The following is a 21,341-nucleotide window of genomic DNA, read 5'->3' as shown; positions in this document are numbered from 1 at the left end:
AATTAAAATGAACTGTAATGTCATCCCAGTTCGACCTCTCCCTGGAAGGAGCCTTAATGGATCCCGTTGCAGATGATGTGACGATTTCTAAACGTTACCTCATGCATTAGGTTTCTCTCGTAAGAGAGAGCTGATGAGGATTTATAGGCACAATACAGTTCGCCAATTGATTGCTGGAAGTGTCCGTAAAGAGCAACATGTGGAGATCCATGAAGTAGGATGTCTTTTCAAAAATGGTTCCACAAGACGAGCTAATACTCTTGTCCTCGACCGGGCGACAGGTACTTTATGGTGACTGATCCCACTGTTAGGTTCAAGGAAAATGAACAGCAGCCTCGTTTAATGTTGAGAAGAAGGCCATACATGAACCATGCCCTGAGGATCTCAGAAAGGAGTACGAAATTACAAAATGTGAATTTATTGGCCTTATGATTGGCACTAGAGGGACAATTCCTTAGGAGACGCTAAACTTCTGAAGAATATTCAAAATCCCGGACACTACTATCCAGACGATAGCGGACACCGTGTTAAACAATTCATTGGTGGTTGTTAGACACCACTTGCACTGCCTAACTTGAGGAAGCATGTATTGGATTTTCTTTCTCAAATAAAATCTGAAAGAGACAATCTGCCTGATGGTGCCAATAGTGATCTTGAGTTACGACTCAAGCCCTGCTTACTCCAAACATCATATAAGGTAAATATTATTCACAAGAATTGATTAGGAGGCCGATCATTTGATTCCCTAATTGGGGAGGCTATCAGGCGGATTATCTCTCTCTCCACTGTGAAGTAATTTATACCTGCACAACTTTATTAGGGTGAGGGTAAGCATTTACCCTATCAAGGAAATTCATGACAAGAAGACTTATGTGAACAATTCCGGCTCAATAATCTCTCTCACAAAGAAAAAGCTCTGAAATTACTTTTGTGAGTCCTGGTCATATAAATTATATACAAACCGGCAACATCAAACTACTACGAACGTCACGGTGTTGTGGTACATCAACAGTTAACAATAATATAACTACAACCGAGACTTGTTTCGAAACCGACTAGTTCATACATTTTGCACAATTTACTTGTATACGGAATTAATCAAGAAAGGAGTATGATTTATTGCAAGTAACATACCTATATAAATTATTAGAAATGTGTGAAGTGGGCCGAATTTATAACCTAATTTCGGTTACTCAATATAGCCCATCCTTCAGTTTACTGTTGCCAGTTTACTTAAACACCAATTAAGAACAAGAGAGGTGTTAGGCTGTAACTGGCCTAATAGCGGTACAACTCCTTGAACACGTAATGATTCAAAATATTAAAAATGCACATGCAGCAATGGAAATATTACTATTTACTCACCTACATATTGAAGGTGACACTTGTTAATCCTTCTACATATAGCATACATAGTAACCAAGACTAATTTAGCGGACTTAACTCTGGTCTGGAACAATCAGCAGGACGTTCCATCTGCAAAAATACGTAACGTGCATCACTTCAGTGTTCCAAACTTTAAGTTGGAAGGAATTATTTGACAGAAACGAGAAATAATTCTGAAAACAATTTATTACCACTGGAATATAATATACGGCGTTATACTAATTCCTGGTCATAGCATACATTGTCCTGAAATTTACTACTCGCACTTGCAATGATCTTTTGTATAAGCTACCAAAATGAATGATCATAAAACCAATGTGAACTCATTCATCGTGCAAGCAAGTAATTACAACACTTTTGAGCTTTATTAATCAGAGTTCCTTCTTGCATTCCCCAACAGCACGTGATCAAATTATTCAGCAGCAATTTGGCTCAGGAAGCAATTACTGATGTCAGCTGTCGATAAGTTGTTTGAAATTAACTACCATGGACACCATTCACAATCAAAGGGCAGTAACGAAAATTAATATCTTATCCTAAACATGGAGTGAACGTCATCTGTTAAAAGAACATCATCACAAGTACGCGAACGCTGATATGCTGATTCTTGACATACGTTAATTATATGAATGATAAACGTGTCAAGAACATCCCGTATATCCAAATCGTACGTTTTCTCTCAACATTTGCGTGGCATTTTCAAAGAGCTCGGACTTCGGATGATCTCAAGGAGAATGTTACAGAGAAATCAATGTTAGTGGCAACGCAACGCATCTGCGAACTGCGAGAAACTTGGAACGACGTGTTCGGTTGCGACTATCGGTGGACGGACGACATCATCATCATCATCAGCATAACTGAGCTAATGGCGGTCGTGTAGAAGTGTGTACTAGTGAAGCTCCGTAAATTGGAAAAAGTAAGGCGACACCAACTAGGACATTACTGTAAATATAGTAAATTTGTGTAAATTAAGGAACGTGTGGCCAGTGTAAAGTGTAATTTCTGGAAAGTAACGTGGGTAACGGCTCTACGGACATTTATAAAGAGCTACACGGTGAACTAACCTCTAATATTGCCCCATGCAAGTTCTGTGAAGACTTCAAAGGAGGTCAGAGGGTGACTTATGGTAACCGTGGAACTGTGTACCATGGCAAGTGTGTAAAACTTAATAAAAGTGAGAGCGATGCAATTGTGAAAAATAAAATTAGAACATGGAGTTGTGAGGACTGTAACAAACCAAACAGACCCCATGGCAATACAGCCCTTGAAGGGCCTTGGCCTACCAAGCGACCGCTGCTCAGCCCGAAGGCCTGGAGTTTACGAGTTGTCGTGTGGTCAGCACGACGAATCCTCTCAGCCGTTATTCTTGACTTTCTAGTTCGGGGCCTCTATCTCACCGTTAGATAGCTCCTCAATTCTAATCATGCAGGCTGAGTGGACCTCGAACCAGTCCTCAGGTCCAGGTATAAATCCCAGACCTGGCCGGGAACCGAACCCGGGGCCTCCGGGTTAGAGGCAAGCAAGTTACACCTACACCACGGGGCCAGCACGGACTGTAACAAAGGAGAACGAAACAGGAGAATGTGATAAACTTTCTAAAGTTACAATGGAGGACATCTACAAAACTGTAAGAACTAAGAAGTGAGCAAAGAGACCTAGGGGCTCACTGGAGGTTTGCACTGCAAATTACAGATACACACATTGCGGTGAATGATCAGAAGAGATCACTGGTGGACCTGCTACAGGTAACTGAAATTCTCAAATCGGAAAACAACAAATTAAAACAGAGGTCGATAACTTAATGGGACGAGTGGAGGACATCGAGCAGTACTCCAGACTGAATTCCGTAGAAATACATGGAGTTCCTGAGGGGTCGGTCAAGTTATTGCTTCGACTGGGGTAAATATCAATTCATCAATGACCGATATATGTGACAGACTTCCCTCAAGAATATCTTCCTGAGCGTGTCCTCCATCACAACCTCATGGCATCATATTGAAGTTTGTGCGGAGAGCGGATAAGGAGGAACTGATGGATGCCAGAGTTGAACGAGGGGAGACAGTAACAACCCTTTAACTTAGGTGGAGAACAAGCCAGCCAGTATTCATCAATAAATGCCTGTCACCTTCCAGGAAGAAGATCTTTGTTCAGGCAAGAGCAAAGAGGAAATCGGCCAACTGCCAGTTCTGTTGAGTACGGAATGGTAAGATATTCGTTAGAAGGAAGACAGGCGATCTGGTTTTACAGATTAAATTTTCAGAAGGCATTGAAAAGATAAAGTAAAATGCCAACACATAACACGAATAGTAGTATAGAGAGGTATAGTACCGGTACCAGTAGTGAAGAAGTGGTAACTATTAGTTGTCAGAATATGAGAGGAGTTAGGACAAAAACACAACAACTATTTTTAGCTGCCTCTGAAAATGACCATAAGATAATCTGCATTACCGAAAGTTGGCTCAATATGTCTATACATTATAATGAAATCATCCCTAGTAATTACTGTCTGTTTGGAGTAGATAGAGAACATAAAGTAACAGGTAAACGGAGAGGACAGTCGCCTAGGTGGCAGATTCCTTATCTGTTGTTTTCCTAGCATTTTCTTAAGCGATTTAAAAGAAATTGTATAAGTATTGAACATCTCCCTTGGTAAGTTATTCCATTCCCTAACCCCCTTCTTATAAATTAATATTTGCCCCAATTTGTACTGTTGAATTCCAACTATATATTTATATTGCGATCTTCCTACTTTTAAAGACACAACTCAAACTTATTAATCTACTAATGTTACTCCACAACATACCTCCGTTGACAGCTTGGAACATACCACTTAGTCGAGCAGCTAGTCTTCTTTCTCCCAAGTCTTCCCAGCCCAAACATTGCAATATTTTTGTTACGCTACTCTTTTGTTGGAAATCATCCACAACAAATCGAGCTGATTTTCTTGGTATTTTTTCCAGTGCTTGAATCAAGTAATGCTGGTGAGCGTCCCATACACTAAAAGCATACTCTAGTTATGGTCTTACCAGAGACTTATATGCCCTCTCCTTTAAATCCTTACCACCATCCCTAAACACCCTCATTTCTATGTGCAGAGATCTGTACCCTTTATTTACAATCCCATTTATGTGATTACCCCAATGTAGATCATTCCTTATATTAACACCTAGGTACTTCCAGTGATTCCCATAAAGAACATGCACCCCACCAACACGGTAAATAAAACTGAGAGGACATTTCCTATTTGTGAAACTCACAAAATTACTTTTTACCCCGTTTATCATCATACCACTGCCGGCTGACCATCTCACAATAATATTGAGGTCATTTTGCAGTTGCTCACAATCTTGTAACTTATTTATTACTCTATACAGAATAACATTATCTGCAAAAAGCCTTAACTCTGATTCCACCTCTTTACTCATATTATTTATATATGTAAGAAAACATAAAGATCCAATCATACTGCCTTGAGGAATTCTGCTCTTAATTATTTCAGGGTCAGATACAGCTTCACCTACTCTGATTCTCTGAGATCAATTTTCTAGAAATATAGCAACACATTCAGTCACTCTATTGTCTAGTCCAATCGCACTCATTTATGCCAGTAGTTTCCCATGACACACCCAATCAAATGCTTTAGACAGGTCAATCGCGATACAGTCCATTTGACTTCCTCCATTCAAAATATCTGCTGTAACTTGCTGGAATCCTACAAGTTGAGCTTCAGTGGAATAGCAGTAGTAGGGCAAAGCAGGTCCCAAATCATAGCGTCAGCATTTTTCTGCTGCGTCAGCACCCGAGGTCATTGACCCTGGCGATTGACGCCGGTGACGTGACCATGACGTCACGACCACGTGCCCGTTTTCATAAACAAAGCCACGTGCTTGGCCACGCGCTTTTTGACAAATGCCAAGATGACAGTTGCCATCTTTAACTACATGGGCGCAGAATTTTAAACAACAGAACATCGCTAACCTCACTGCTGCCATATTAACAGACCGTAACCTCACTGTTGCCACTTTATGCACGTGGTGGCGGGCAATTTAAAATCCATGTGCCTTTTTCATATCTGTCAAGATGGCAACTGCCATCTTTAATCGCGCTCGCGCGGGATTTTAAACAACAGAACATCGCTAACCTCACTGCTGCTATCTTGGCAGACCGTAACCTCATTGCTGCCACCTTATTCATGTGGTGGCGCAGAATGTAAAATCCACGTGCTTTTTGACAACTGTCAAGATAACAGCTGCTATCTTTAAGTACGTGAATTTTAAACATGTAAACGTGGGCTAACCTCAGTGCTGCAACCTTGAAATCACTGCTGCTATCTAGGTGCGCAGAATTTAAAATCTACGTGCTTTTTTAACAACTGTCAGATCCAAACCACGTGGGCGCGAATTCAAAATCTATGTGCTTTTTAACAGGTCGTAACCGCGTGCACTTGCTTTGCCGTGGAGTTTAAACAAGTAAAAATGGCTAACCTCAGTGCTGCTATCTAGGTGCCCAGAATTTAAAATCCACGTGATTTTTATGTCAGGTCCAAACCACGTGGGCGCGAATTTAAAATCCATGTGCTTTTTAACAAGTCGTAACCACGTGCACTTGCTTTGCTGCGGAGTTTAAGCAAGTAAAAATGGCTAACCTCAGTGCTGCTATCTTGACAGACCCTAACCTCATTGTTGCCACCTTATGCACGAAGTGGCGCGGAATTTTAATGATGTTGACGGGACTTAGCCACGCCGCGGAATTTAAGTACATAGCAAGGGGCCTATCTACAGCCAAGCTGTCCTTCTCGACATACCACCATCTTATAGCAACCTGCCCTTCTCGAAATACTACCATCTTAGAGATCATAGTTCAAAAGCAAGCTGCTCCTCTTGACATAACACCATCTTAATGCAAGCTTCCCTTCTCGACATACTACCATCTTAAAGCAAGCTGCCCTTCTCGACATACTTACCCCCTTATAGCAATATGCCCTTCTCAACATACTTACTATCTTATAGCAAGCTGCCCTTCTCTCATACCATCTTAGAGAACATTGTTTTAAAGAAAGCTACCCTTCTCGACATACTTACCATCTTATAGCAAGCTGCCCTGCCCGACATACTACCATCTTAGAGAACATTGTTTAAAAGCAAGCTGCCCTACTCAACACTCTCAACTATGTTTTCTTAACTACGTTTTATATGGAATTTGAAAATGTAACAGCCTCCTCCTCCTCCTCTGATTTGCAGACGTAGAATTTAAAGAACTGATCCTAACCGTATCTTGTTTGATTATAGCCAAGAAGGGGAGGGAGCGGCAGGAGGGGGATTCGGTAAGTAGAAGGTAATAATTTTTCGTTTGATAAACATGTAGGAGGAGGATGTGGTAATGCATAGATAGACAAAGAATAGATAATCTAAAATAAAACTATATTCCAATTCAACATTATTTATAATTATCATTACTGATATTTACAACATTAGTGATTTTGCGCATCTTGAATGATAATGTAATTTCCCCTTCTTACAGATAATGTATGTACACTATTTAAAAGTTAATTATAGCATTAGTGATTTTGCGCGTCTTGAATGATAATGTAATTTCACTTTCTTACACAACTACATGTTGCTGTAATCCCCTACTTACAGATAATGTACGTACACTAATTACATAATAATTATAACATTAGTGATTTTATGCATCTTGAGTGATAATGTAATTTCCCCTTCTTACACACATTGTACAACTACATGTTGCTGTACCCCCGTTTCCCCTTCTTACAGTTAATTATAGCATTAGTGATTTTGTGCATCTTGAATGATAATGTAATTTCCCCCCTTATTACACAATTACATGTTGCTGTATCCCCATGGTACACTTGTAGGGGAATCACTATCCCATACACGTTTATCATCAAACGCAAATAATGAGCATTTACTTTGCTCAGTGGTATGAACATGATTTTGCCTGATTGGATTCTTTTTTTGCGTACATTTCTAGTTGATAGTACATCGCGATAGTGTTGAACATATAAACGGCTAACTACGCTTGAACGTACGCCTTTTGCTTTTTTGACAGATAATGAATTTTGAGTCTTATAGGCATTCATTTTTGGTGCTAAACCAATAAACTGTCATAATATTCATGCCACATTCATCTTTCATAAGCCCTATGACTTTCTTGTTCTGTGGCTTAATGTGAAATGGATTACAAGGTGAAAGGAAGTAGTATCAAACAATTCAGAATGGTTTCGCATAACATCGAAGACGTCTGTATTCCGAATATTATAAATAAATCTATCTGCATCGATATACAAAAGTGTAAGATTAGAAAACTGTTGCTTCGCAAATCCATAATGAAAATCATACATTTTTAATTTTGAAAAATCAAGTATGGCCATTCCCAAACAAATTGGCTTCGCATAGACGATCTCAGTTATTTCATTTCAACAGAAATAAGGTCATGATCAATGACATATCATGTCTTTCGGCCTCAAAATTTGGTTTTGAGATGCACTTGCGTGCCCCACACCGTCCATCCCATTGATTATTAAATGAATGTCGCGATGGTTGAGTACATTTTTCATGCTTTTCTCATATATAGTTATTCATGAGTTTGAAAAACGTACTCTCAAATGTTGCTGTAGCACGTTGACGATGTTCAGTATTCAATTGTACGGTATAAACCATGCTTCCTGTTTAAACGAAACAATACGATGAATACACTCTAACTGTAAGCCTTATTCGAGACAATGAACAAGACATTGTGTGTGGATAATATAGCGCGTTTTCTGGAAAAGAGTAGCTAGCAGTTTACTGTGCTTTGATGTGTGATTAGGCGGAATAATTTTTTCATCGCAAAAAGGAAGGTCAGAACGTGAATGAAGTAGAGGAGAAGGGTATGCAAGAGAAACTTCTAACACGTAGCCGCGAATAGGATTTTTAGCAGCTTGAAGAACATTAAGATGTTCAATTTCAGTTAATGTTAGCCATACAAAATCTTTACATGGTAATGCTGTGACATTACCCACCCATACGGATTGTTCACATCGAAATACATGGAATAAGAAACTTCTTTCTCTGAATCATAATTCTGGAGGAAGGGATTATTTGCGATTATTTGCGATGGCATGCCTGTTAACAAGCGAAACTAGTCCACAGCGAATTCCACGTTCAAAAAACAAAAGCATGTCGACATCCGTAAGAAGATCAAGTTTAACACCTGTACACTTTAGCATAGCATCCCACGAAAGACAGGGTGTCGTGTAGTACTAGATAGTTAAACTCATTTTACGGAACTTTTCAAGCACATCACGGAGTAAAAGTGTATCTACCTTCAAATACAAGTCTGCATATTCACCTAATGTCTGTATATGAAAAACTGACCACACCTTAGAGGCATACAAATAGTCTTCATCTGAAATCGATACCGTATGCTTATCGTATAAGGATGAGCTTAGTGATGGTATACTACATTCATTTAATACACTTATAAATGCAGACTGAGGAGGTAATTTTGTTTCTTCTAACGTTTTAAAGCTCTGGATATAGTCATAGGGCAGAATACCTTTCCTTATACACAGTTTACATTGTTCAGGATCTGGAAAATACTCTCGAAGTTATTTCAAGTCGTCACATGAATTCGGTTTACAAGTGTGGCTAGTGAAAAGTTTATAAATTTATAGGAATCTAGAAAGCGAATGGAAATATCGCCTACACGATAACTGCATGAAATGAAGCGTTCATTATTTTGGGTAATTACAGTGAACTTTGTGCAACTTAATTGTACAAACTCGCGAACAATGAAGTGACTGTCATAGCCGGACACGATAAGAAACAAGCAAGGAATAAATTTAGGAACACGATATAAAACGTTGCATGAATGATGTGCAGGTTCACGATATTTCCCAGTGAAGTGGGAGTGATCTCTAGCCTTAATCTCTGGGAATGTACTTGACTGTTTACACGTGTGACATTCATCGGTTTCATCATGCAAAATCATCTCATCTAATGTTATTTCAATTGGAACTGGTTATGATATAAGACAATCAACGCGATGTGCTAACACTTCTGAATCCTTTAACAACCATGCAGTACAGTTTTCTCCTCGATACATCTTAGAAATGATAGAGATGAATCGTATGAACAAAAAACTTTGTATGCTACAGAAAACCGAGTGTGCTTCTGCACATAACCAGTACCGGTATAGGGTTCGCTCATGTCTGGTTGGCAACAATGAAATGGAACTATAAAACATTCGAAATATGCATAAACAGTAAACGGAACAAGTTCCTGACGATAATAATTCTCAAACTTCATTTCCGCATTTTCACTGTTTGGCAGAACAAGTTTTACGGCTGAGTGTGTTGCACAATAATTTAAGTGTGTAGCTAACATGCTTTATGTTGAAAAGGACTGCAAGCATCTGTCACATATAAACTTCTTGTGATAATTTGAGGAAAGCTGAGAGCATAACAAACCTGAAAGTTTGGTTATAATGCCGTAGTGGTTCATGTTTTCAACGCGAACATACAAATATGAATATGGTGTTGTTTTGGATAAGAAGCTGTGTAAAGTGGACCTACAAAACACTCTCCGTTGATACCGTACACAGGAAAGGGAAAATTGGGATTGTTTTTCTCAAACGCAGAAACGTTTGTTAAGTCAGTGGGAAGAGTAACATCGCGAAAATTCAATGTCTGTTGCAACTGAATAAGCATGTCTTTATAGTGTGATGTTCTTGAATGATTAAGTGTTTCTGGTTTTAACGCCATTGCGATACACCATTGAAAGCAATAGTCATCTTTATTCGGAATATTAATTGCAGCTCTCTTATCTACAATAGCTTGAGGAAGTTCATTGTATTGGCTACCTGAATTTAACGGATCAAATTTACAAGCATTAATCTGAAGATATAAAATACTTTCTAGTGCTTTATTACTCGCACCCTCTTCAAACGTTTGAAATTTAGCGAGCCATTCGTCAACAATGTGTTCGAAAAACCATTCTGAAACATTGTCCGAACATAACAGTTTCGTCATTTTTGAAGAAATGTAAAATGTTTCATGAATTTCTGCATTGTCTTTAAAAAGAATGAAGGAACAAGCAAGTGAGGTGTTTAGTTTAAGCGCAGTATGCGTTGTGAGCAAAGAAGTGATATTTTCTTGAAAGACATTATAGCAAGATAGTAAAAAAATTGGATCTAAAACATTTAATGAATATCTTATAATACCGCTTAGTATACGCTATGAGAAACATGTATGAAAAGTCTCCCACTTTGTTGCCATGATTACATATGAACGAAACTAATGATACCAGTTTTGCTTTTATTCCACGATATAGATGATCTAATTCCGAATCTGTTAATTCACTAAATGTATTGGGTAAAAATAATTGGAAGCCCTCACAGACGCACTCAATTCTTACACCAAATCGCGTATTAATTTTTCGAAGCGAAATTACTTTAAACGGCGGATTAATTGGAAGATCGCTGAGCCGTCTCTTAGTAGGGCCTTTAAAGTGACCTAGTTGGTTTATCCTTTCCAATTTTCTACAAAAAAGTAAAATACTATTTTTAGAATTTCTTAAAACATATTTATACATATTGGTTTAATAAAAAGATGGAAATATTCCTTTAAAAGATGTGCGTGTTGAATGTAGATACCTTCCCAGTCCTTTCTGCGATCGATATGAATACAGCACAGTAAACGATTGTTGCTCTTCTGTTAAGATAACAAAAAAAATTTAAAATAATAATAATATATTATACATTTAAACAATCAAACTTACTCTTTTATATTTATGTAGAATCCGCAAGATTTTAAGCAGATATCAATCACTGTGATGGAGTGGAAAGCAGATATCTATCACGATGATTTTCTACACCACAGTAAACGGCTGTTGCTCTTCTGTTAAGAAAAAAGTAAAAAATTCGAATAACAATACTAATAAATATATACATTTAAAAATCAAACTTACTCTTTTTGATTAATGTAGAAGCCGCAAGATTTTCAGCAGATAACAATTACCGATAATAGAGTAGTCAGCAGGTATGAATTACTGTGAGAGAGTAGACAGCATATATGAATCACTATGATGATGACGATTTTCTGAGTTGAATGTCGATACCTTCCTGATCCTTTCTGCGTTCGATATGGATACAGTACAGTAAAGGCTTCTTGCTCTTAAAATTAAAATAATAATAATATACAAAAATCATACATACTCTTTTAGCAGATAGCAATTGCCGATGATGGAGTAGACAACACTAGGAGGAAGTGGACGGCAGACAACAATTACGGATCCGACTCGTTGTCTGAATGGTCAGCGTACTGGCATTCAGTTCAGAGGGTCCCGGGTTCGATTCCCCGCCGGGTCGGGGATTTTAAGCTTCATTGGTTAATTCCAATGGGTGTTTGTGCTGTCCCCAACATCTCTGCAACTCACACACCACACATAACACTATCCTCCACTACAATAACACTCAATTACCTACACATGGCAGATGCCGCCCACCCTCATCGGAGGGTTTGCCTTGCAAGGGCTGCACTCGCCTTTAAATAGCCACACGAAATTTTAAAAAATTATAATGATTTTCTAAAAAGAAGGAAAGAAAAATGTCGTAAAATAAATATATACTGAATATTTTATAGATTATTTTTTCAAACAGTTCACACACGCACGTATGCTTACCTTAGTTCAATGCAGCTTTGTTGAAAGTAAAAGAGAGGGGAAGAATTGCATGTTCGTTTATATATACACGGATCGATCAACGATCAGTATATGTCAGCACTTTTCATGATGAGCTCACACTAGTCTGCCACCACGTTCTTCACACACGTTTACTGCTGTTCGCTGTCTTCTGGATTGATGCCTAGCATTAAAAAATATAAGACTATTTAGATTGTAACATTCTACTTTTACAAAAACAATTATCTTCACCATACACACAAATCGAATATTCAGTTTTACGATAAACATTTGCCTGGTATAAAAATGCAACACTATTTAGATCTACTACATTCACGGAAAAAAAAACACATTACTACACACAAGCGGAATATTCAGTTTTACGATGCACGTCTAAACAGATCATGTACCGGAGATGGACTACTTCAATCCCAGTCTTTGCTCACGATGTATCACTGTGGCAGCAGCGAGCAGGAAAGCAGTCTGCGCGCACACACACTTTGGATGCGTGCAGTCGCAAGAAATGTTCACTTATTTGAATAACAACATAATTACTTATTTCTTCTGTATCTGCTACTAAAAAACTATCGTTTAGTTGCAGGTCCTTAGAGTAATATTTTTTACTGACGCCCTACAAGATACATAACTGAGTCTGTAGGTTATGAGGTTCGAACCCGCTACAAGTTGATATTTTTTTACACTCTACTAAAACAATAATCACCACCATCAACACTCTGCCGCGTACCGCATTCATTACAAAATTATAAGTAGGGATTTGAGATAATACACCTCTGTACCTATCACTGCACAAAGCCGAGATTTACACCCTCAGTGCAGTTGACGACTATGAGGCACATGGCTGAGTCTGTAAGTTAGCGCTAGGCACATAGCTGAGTCTGTAGGTTATAAGGTTCGAACCCGCTACAAGTTGATATTTTTTACACTCTTTTAAAACAATAATCACCACTACTGCTAGTATTCATGACTAGCTTTGGTCCGCTTAGGGTCGTGGTGTATCTATGGTATGCCCTGCCTATCGTAAGAGGCTTGATCAGTTTTAACTTGGGAACGTGGATTGTAGCGACTACGGGGCTCCGACCTGAGTTTGGTCTGCCTAGGGTCGTGGTGTATCTATAGTATGCCTTGCCTATCGTAAGAGGCTTGATCAGCTTGCATTTGGGAACGTGGGCTGTGGCGACCACGGGACACTAACCTGAGCCTGGTCCGCCTAGTGTCGTGGTGTATCTATGGTATGCCTTGCCTATCGTAAGAGGCTTAATCAGTTTTAACATGGGAACGTGGATTGTAGCGACTACGGGGCTCTGACCTGAGTTTGGTCCGCCTGTGCGTCGTGATGTATCTATAGCATGCCCTGCCTATCGTAAGAGGGTTGATCAGTTTTAACATTGGAACGTGGGTTGTGGCGACTACGGGACCGCAACCTGAGTCTGGTCCACCTAGAGTCGTGCGTTATATACTATTCTACAAATTGTAATGCACGATCTGGTTACACTAAAACGAAAGTGTTCAATCTCTGTGTGTATATTCTATGTGTGTATGAATTTGTTGTACAGTAACAGTCTACAAGCGACATCATCCTGCTTGTCGCTCAAGGTGAAAGGAAGTGCTGATACTGCGCATTCTATCTCCCTGCTGGGAAGTTATAGCAGCTCAACCCCATTGAACTATAGGTACCGTAATACTGGAATGCTGACTGTTGTGGTAGCTCTCGCAGAAAACTGCTTCCTGTTCCTTGGCTAGTCACGCCCACTCGTGCACGGCAAAGTTGACTAGATACAGAGACTGGAAGTTAGCTGATGTGTTGTGTTTGATGGACTCTTTTGGTAATATCTGACCGTACGTCAAATTTGTGATACAATCAAGATGCCTATTTCTTGTGTAGCATACGGTTGCGCTAACAGGTAGCAGAAGAAACCAGTTGTGAACTCACAAAAGCTTCATTTCCACAGGTAAGCAGTCTCAGCACTATCTAACTGCAAAGCTATAAATATGTTATTTTAAAACGATAATTACTATTTTCTTCCGGTTTGGCTCTTGTCAAAAGTATTCTGTGTTTATGGAGATATCTCACATGATATTTGGCATACTAAATGACGTACGTTACGTTTTATAGGTTATAGTCAAAATGATATTGTTACAGAATTTATAACTTCAATTGCAGATTTCCGTGGAAATGTCCGGAAATATTTTAAAAGTGGGTTATAGCTGTGAGAAGGAAGTACTGGACCCGAACAAAATGGGAGATGTTCGATACATTTTCAACTTCTTTGAAATCATTTCAAAAAAGACTAAGGAAACAACTTATAGGGAATCTGCCACATGGGTTGGTGCCCTAAATGCAGATCAATGGTGATTATTTTGTAACGTGTATATATTTTGTTTATTAAGTGTATGTTCCAATGTGAAGTTGTATATATATACACGCATACGTATGCTGCCCCTGTCCTGATAATAAATATGGTTCAAAACCTGATTACAATGTATTTTCAATTGACCCTCATTGGCAGATATTTCCCGTCTAAACTCAATAAGCTATAATTTTTTATGCATATGTTTCGTTTGCATGGCGTCTATTTTATTGCCTTTCTAGCGTAGGCATCGTTCTCGAAAGCCAAGAATAACGGGCGAGAGGATTCGACGTGCTGATCCCACGACAACTCCTAATCTGCAGGTCTTAGGGCTGAGCAGCGGTCGCTTCGTAGGCCCTGGCCCTTCGAGGCTGTTACGCCAGGGTTTTGTCCTTTTTTAGTGTAGGTATACGCACTTACTCTCTTGTGATCTCTTGAAGAAAAATGTTTGAGTATAATCAGGCCTAGAATATATTTTCATTTTATCCAATATTCCAAGGCATTTTCAGTTTCAAATTGGTATTAATCCTCTGATATATTTCACCGTAGATCAGGTGAAATCTGCAAGAGACATTCCGCCTAAATGTTTAAAATTCGCTAAGATACCTGTGTCTCATCGCATGAACGTACAGTATACGTCAGTCATGCCTCCATGCCGTACAGCTAGTCGCCCCGGAAGCCGCACTTCGCTCCCATACAGTCAGCGTTCCAATATTACCTACAGTTCAATGCTCAACCCCCAGGAAGATAACTCTTTCAACAGGCAAGGAATATTCATGTTAAGTTGCTAAGATTCTCTGTAGTTTTATGCAACGCTACACTTTCGGTTTAGAGAGTCCCGGGTTCGATTCCTGATCGAGGTCGGGGAATTTAATCGTTTCTGATTCTCGCTCGGGATCTCAGTGTTTGTTTCCGTCCCATAGTAATTATATCCTGGAGTTGCCGTTAGGAGGGGCATCCGGCCGTGAAACAAAGGCCAAATGTACATGTGTAAGGGTCCGGCCGTAAGACAGAGGTCTGCAAGAGTTTTATCTCAACCTGCAAAGATCAGACCCTACTGTTACAAACATAGATGATACGCACGAAGTAACTAAAGTCTTCTGTTAGCCATAATCGCTTCTGATTCTGGCTCGGGAACCGAGTGTTTGTTTCCATCCGAACATAAGTCCTCTGTTACTTGCTAGGCCTAATCGCTTTTAATTCTACGCCTGTGACCCGTAGCGTATGTATAATATGCCCTGCCTATGGTAAGAGGCTTAATCAGTTTTGACTTGGGAACGTGGGTTGGCGACTATGGGGCCTGTCCGTCTACGGTCGTGGTGAATCTATAGTATGTCCTGCCTATCGTAAGAGGCTTAATCAGTTTTAATTTGGGAACGTGGGTTGTAGCGACTACGAGGCTCTGACCTGAGTTTCGTCTGCCTAGGGTCGTGAACATACAGCATTAGCTTATCAATTCTATAGTTTTGCTAATTGCATTATGTAACAGGTTTGAACCTGTTTTGCCTTGTCGGATACAGCATTTATCGCAAGCAGCGAACTGGCTGCCTGCACAAGGTCACTGTGTCCTCAGGAAGAGCGGTGTATAATTACTGTCGACGCGAGCATTTCATACCGTGTTTGTGTGCCAACTAAGTTAGTTGTTTGCTCTGTCTGACTTTGTAACACACAGAGAAATATTCTACAAACAAATTTAATCATGTAATAGTAGCTTGTTTTCTTAATGTTAAAGCCGGCCCCGTAGTGTAGCGTGCCTGCCTCTTACCCGGAAGCTTCGAGTTCGATTCCCGGCCAGGTCAGGGATTTTTACGTAGACCTAAGGGTTGGTTCTAGGTCTACTCAGGTCAGAGTTTTTCTACGTAGACCTAAGGGTTGGTTCGAGTCTACTCAGCTTAAGTAATTAGAACTGAGGAGATATCTGACGGTAAGATAGCAATTTAATCATGTTATAGTAGTTCAGTATATTTGAATTCTGTTAATGCCGGCCCCGTAGTTTAGCGTGCCTGCCTCTTACCCAGAAGCTCCGGGTTCGATTCCCGGCCAGGTCAGGGATTTTTGCGTAGACCTCAGTGTTGGTTCAAGGTCTACTCAGCTTACGTAATTAAAACTCAGGAGCTATCTAATGGTAAGATAGAGGCCCCGGTCTTGAAAGTCAAGAATAACAGCAGAGAAGATTCGTCGGTCTGACTACACGACACCTCGCAATCTGCAGGCCTTCGTGCTGAGCAGCGGTCGCTTATTAGGCCAAGACCTTTCAAGGGCTGTCCCTGACTATGTTCTGTCAAGATAAGATTAGGTTCGTTCCCTAATTATGTTCTAATTATTGCAATGTGTCGTTTAATTCCGTATCATCCCGTTGCATTTTTTACAATCGCAGAAGAGGTAAGACTACTTACGATGTACTTAACGATAATTACATGGTTTCCTTTAAAACTTGCAGCTGTAGATTTTATATTCCGTGTCCTAAGGTAGAAGTTAGGGTCCGTCAAGGTAGCAGCAGTGAGGTAAGTGTGCACCAAAAACTAAACATCTTTCACTAGAATGCACATCAATCGAGATAAACTTGTATATTTCGACTAGAGTGCACATCCATCTCCTATCGATATGCATGCATCGACTATCGTACTAAATTTCTTCCACCAGAGTGAGCATCCATCGTCTGTCGATATGCACACATCAACTATTAAGTCAATATGCATGCATCGACTATAATAATAAACTTCTTCCACCAGAGTGTGCATTCATTGCCTGTCGATATGCACACACATCGACTATCGAGATAAACTTCTTCTAACAGAGTGTGCAAAACCATCGCCTGTGCGGGCGTATAACCCTTCCCACTGCTCATCGATCTGCACACCTCCCACCAACTTAACGATGCTATGAAGGCGATGCACACAGCCGCCGCCCACCCCCTCACCTTCTCCGCACATCTCCTTCACCGTAACAAATCTCTCGGCCTGAGAGACGGCGTAACCGTCTAAGAGGCCCGCCTCCTCCCTCAGGGGAGGAATGAAAACGTTTAGTAGTAGTCTACTACTACTACTACTACTACTACGACGACGACGACGTATTATGCATGCGATAAACAATTTGTCCCTCTCTCGCAAGAGAGAGGTGACCATGCCTGGCTTCTTAGCCGGGCATTACTTTTTTTGTAGAGGACTCATCTCCCTCTAGGGAGAGAACACATCTCCCCATCCCCTATTTTTGGAAAGAGGGCATAGAGAAAATAGGGCGACCTTTTTACCTCTAACTGTCCCGAATGCAATAAAGCATAAACATTCTCTGATGTTAGCCTTGCACGCCTTACAAAAAAAGCACGTCGTTAAGACTTGACAGCTGTTTAAATTCCGCGCCCACGTTGTTTGGACCTGACAGGTATCAAAAAAGCATGCGGGTTTTACATTTCCCTCCACCACATGAATAAGATGGCAACAGTGAGGTTTAGCCCCAACAGTACGGCAGCAAAGAGGTTAGCGATGTTCTGTTGTTTAAAATTCCGCGCCCACGTGGTTAAAGATGGCAGCTGTACTGTCAAAAAGCATGTGGCCAAACAAGTGTCTTTGTTTACAAACAGGAACACGTGGTCGTGACTTCACGGTCACGTGACCGGTGTCAATCGCCGGGGTCAATGCCCTCGGGTGCTGAAGCAGCAGAAAAAAGCTGACTCTATGAATTGGGACCGGCTTTACCCAAACCCAAACTGAATTCTATCCAACCAGTTACCGATTTTCCAAACATGTCTAATATAATCAGAAAGAATGCTTTCACAAAGCTTGCAAGCAATGCATGTCAAACTTACTGGCCTATAATTTTCAGCTTTATGTCTATCACCCTTTCCTTTATACATACGGGCTATTATAGCAACTCGCCATTCATTTGGTATAGCCCCTTCATGAAAACAATAATCGAATATGTACTTCAGATACGGTACTCTATCCCAACACATTGTCTTTAGTATATCCCAGAAATCTTTTCAATTCCAGCTGCTTTTCCAGTTCTCAATTTCTGTATCCTATTGTAAATGTCATTGTTTTCACATGTAAATTTTAATACTTCCTCTATCTGGACAATATCCTTGTAATAAACAATCTTTACATACTGCTGACCTCACATACACACTGTCCTTGTTCATTAATGATTCCTCGAATGTCCTTCTTGGAACCTGTTTCTGCCTAAAAGTACTCATAGGTACCCTTCCATTTTTCACTAAAATGTGTATAACTTTCAATTATGCATGACATTACGTTATCCTTAGCTGACTTCTTTGCTAGAGTCAGTTTCCTAGTAAGTTCCTTCAATTTCTCCTTACTTCCACAGCCATTTCTAACTCAATTTCTTTCCAATCTGCACCTCCTTCTTAAACTCTTTATTTCTCTGTTATAATAAGGTGGGTCTTTACCATTCCTTACCACCTTTAATGGTACAAACCTCTTTTCACATTCCTCAACAATTGCTTTAAACCCATCCCAGAGTCTGTTCACATTTTTATTTACCGTTTTTCACAGATCGTAGTTATTATTTTAAACTCACTCATGCCTGTTTTATCAGCCATATGATACTGGCTAAAAGTTCTACTTTTAAGACCTTCCCTTCTATGACATTTACTTTTAACTATGACAAAAACAACTTCATGATCAATAATACCATCTACTACGTTAGTTTCTCTATAAAGCTCATCTGGTTTTACCAGCACCACGTCCAGGGTATTCCTCTCTCTAGTTGGTCCTTTCACATTCTGAATCAGCTGCCCTTCCCATATTAACTTATTTGCCATTTGTTGGTCATGCTTCCTGTCATTCACATTACCTTCCCAGTTGACATTTGGTAAATTCAGATCTCTCGCTACAATCACATTCCTTTCCATGTCATTTCGCACATAGCTGATTATCTTATGAAATAATTCTGAATCAGCATCAGCGCTACGCTTCCCTGGTCTGTACACTCCAAAGATATCAAATTGCCTATTATTTTTAGAAATGAGCCTTACACCTAGAATTTCTTGTTTGTCATCTTAAACATTTTCGTAGTTTACAAATTCTTCTTCCACCAGGATGAATTCTCCCACTCCTACCATTCCTAGCCTATCTCTACGATACACAATCCAGTTCTGTGAGAAAATTTCTGCTTCCATTATATCTTTTCTCAGCAATGGTTCAACTTCTATTACAGTATCTGGTAAGTATATATCTATTAAATTACTTAATTCTTTTCCTTTCCTTACAATATTTCTACAGTTCAACATTAACATATTTATGCAGGGGCAAAAGACCCACATGGGTCAATGCCCCAAAAGAAAAGCATCAAAAAAACCTTTTTTATGTCATTCCTACTTGACTTCCAGATCCCTGTATCCTTATCATCGCTCTCTAAACCACCAAGTTTCCCTGAATATACCTCCCTACAACCCTTGCAAGCAGATTTCCTAACTTATACGTCCTGCTGAGGTTTAAGTGAAGGCCATCTGAGTGCAGATCCCCATCTCCTACCCACTTATTAGGATCTAGAAATCTCATTCCCAGTTTCCCACACACCCACTCTACAGTCTCATTTAAGTCACCTTCCAGCAGTATCCCTCATACACAATATTACACTGACAACAATCTCTACTTCCTTAAACTTCATCTCTGTGGCATTGACCAGATCCCACACATCCCCAAGTATGTTGGTACTTATACCAGCTTGACTTGCATTGTTGGTACCAACATGAAACACTACCACCTTCTCCTTCCCCTCCACCTTCCCTTCTACATTCTTTGACACCTGCCTCAACCTAATTCCCGGATAACACTCTACCCTGGTTCCTTTTCCTCCACACACTTCCCCCACATATCTAACAATGACATCCCCCATGACCAGAGCCTCAACCCTACCCAAATCATTTGATCCCTTCTGCTCCTGGTCAGCCCTATCTTTACTGCCAACTGCAGAAGCTACTTTCTCCTCCTTTTTCCCCCCTCCCATGACCCTGTTCCACCTGAATTTTCCTATACTCTACTCTATATTTCCCTTTTCTACCTTTTCCCTTCCTTCTACTTCCAAACTTCGCAGCAACAGTTCCCTGTTCCTGATGTTCCCTCTGTTGTTCTGCCTGCAGTGACTCGTACCAGTTTCTCACAGACTCCTGTCCTGAATTATGATCCTGAATAGAGCCCTTAGCCTGCAATCTCCTTCCCCTGAGAACATTCTACTCTCTTCAACATCTGCCTAAACCTAATTCCTGGTTAACACTCTACCCTGGTTCCCTTTCCTCCGCACACTTTCCCTACATGTCTAACAATGGAATCTCTCATGAGCCTCAACCCTACACACATTCTACAATTATCACCTTACATTGTTTGAGGGAGGTCTACCTTCCTTCCTGTCTTCTGAGGGATTCCTAATTATCTCCTAAAAACTCTCCAACTCCTCCCTCATACTCCTTAATGACTGGCCACACCACAATTCTTACAATTGCACTCCTTAGCCATTCTTTATGGAAAAATGAAATTAAAAAAGAGAAATTATTTATTACGTGCAAAAAAATAGATGGAAATAAATATTGTCTAGGATAGTACACCAAGGTCACACTACAATAAGGTAATTAAATTACTACTACACTACTACTTAGTTGCACGCCATTTTAATCCTGCAACACCCTAACAGGATAAAAACTGCGATTAATTACTGAATACGAAAAGGAATACACAAGAATTACACAATTCTAAACTGCAGTTAATCTTATCCTAATTAGGACAAGAGAATTCTTGTACGAGATTTTCTACGGATACCTCTACTATAGTTCTACTGCACAAATATTTTACAATAATTGCACAAACACACTAACTTCTAATATATACTACTTGTATACTACAGTACACTACAATAATTTTAAACTACATGTATTTTGAGATGTATCCTAATT

The 21,341-nt window shown here is 39.8% G+C and overlaps 1 long non-coding RNA gene across 1 annotated transcript; it reads left to right on the top strand.

Moving 5' to 3' along the window:
• Positions 1 to 13,780: 13,780 nt before the first annotated feature.
• LOC137498630 (uncharacterized) lies at positions 13,781 to 14,559 on the top strand. The gene is made up of 2 exons (XR_011017877.1): positions 13,781 to 14,035; positions 14,248 to 14,559. It is a non-coding gene; the product is annotated as an uncharacterized lncRNA (long non-coding RNA).
• Positions 14,560 to 21,341: the final 6,782 nt, after the last annotated feature.

The sequence above is a fragment of the Anabrus simplex genome, chromosome 2, assembly GCF_040414725.1.
Source record: "Anabrus simplex isolate iqAnaSimp1 chromosome 2, ASM4041472v1, whole genome shotgun sequence".
Lineage (NCBI taxonomy): Eukaryota > Metazoa > Arthropoda > Insecta > Orthoptera > Tettigoniidae > Anabrus > Anabrus simplex.
The sequence above is the reverse complement of the archived record's forward strand: the minus strand, read 5'-3'. Positions and strand labels throughout refer to the sequence as shown.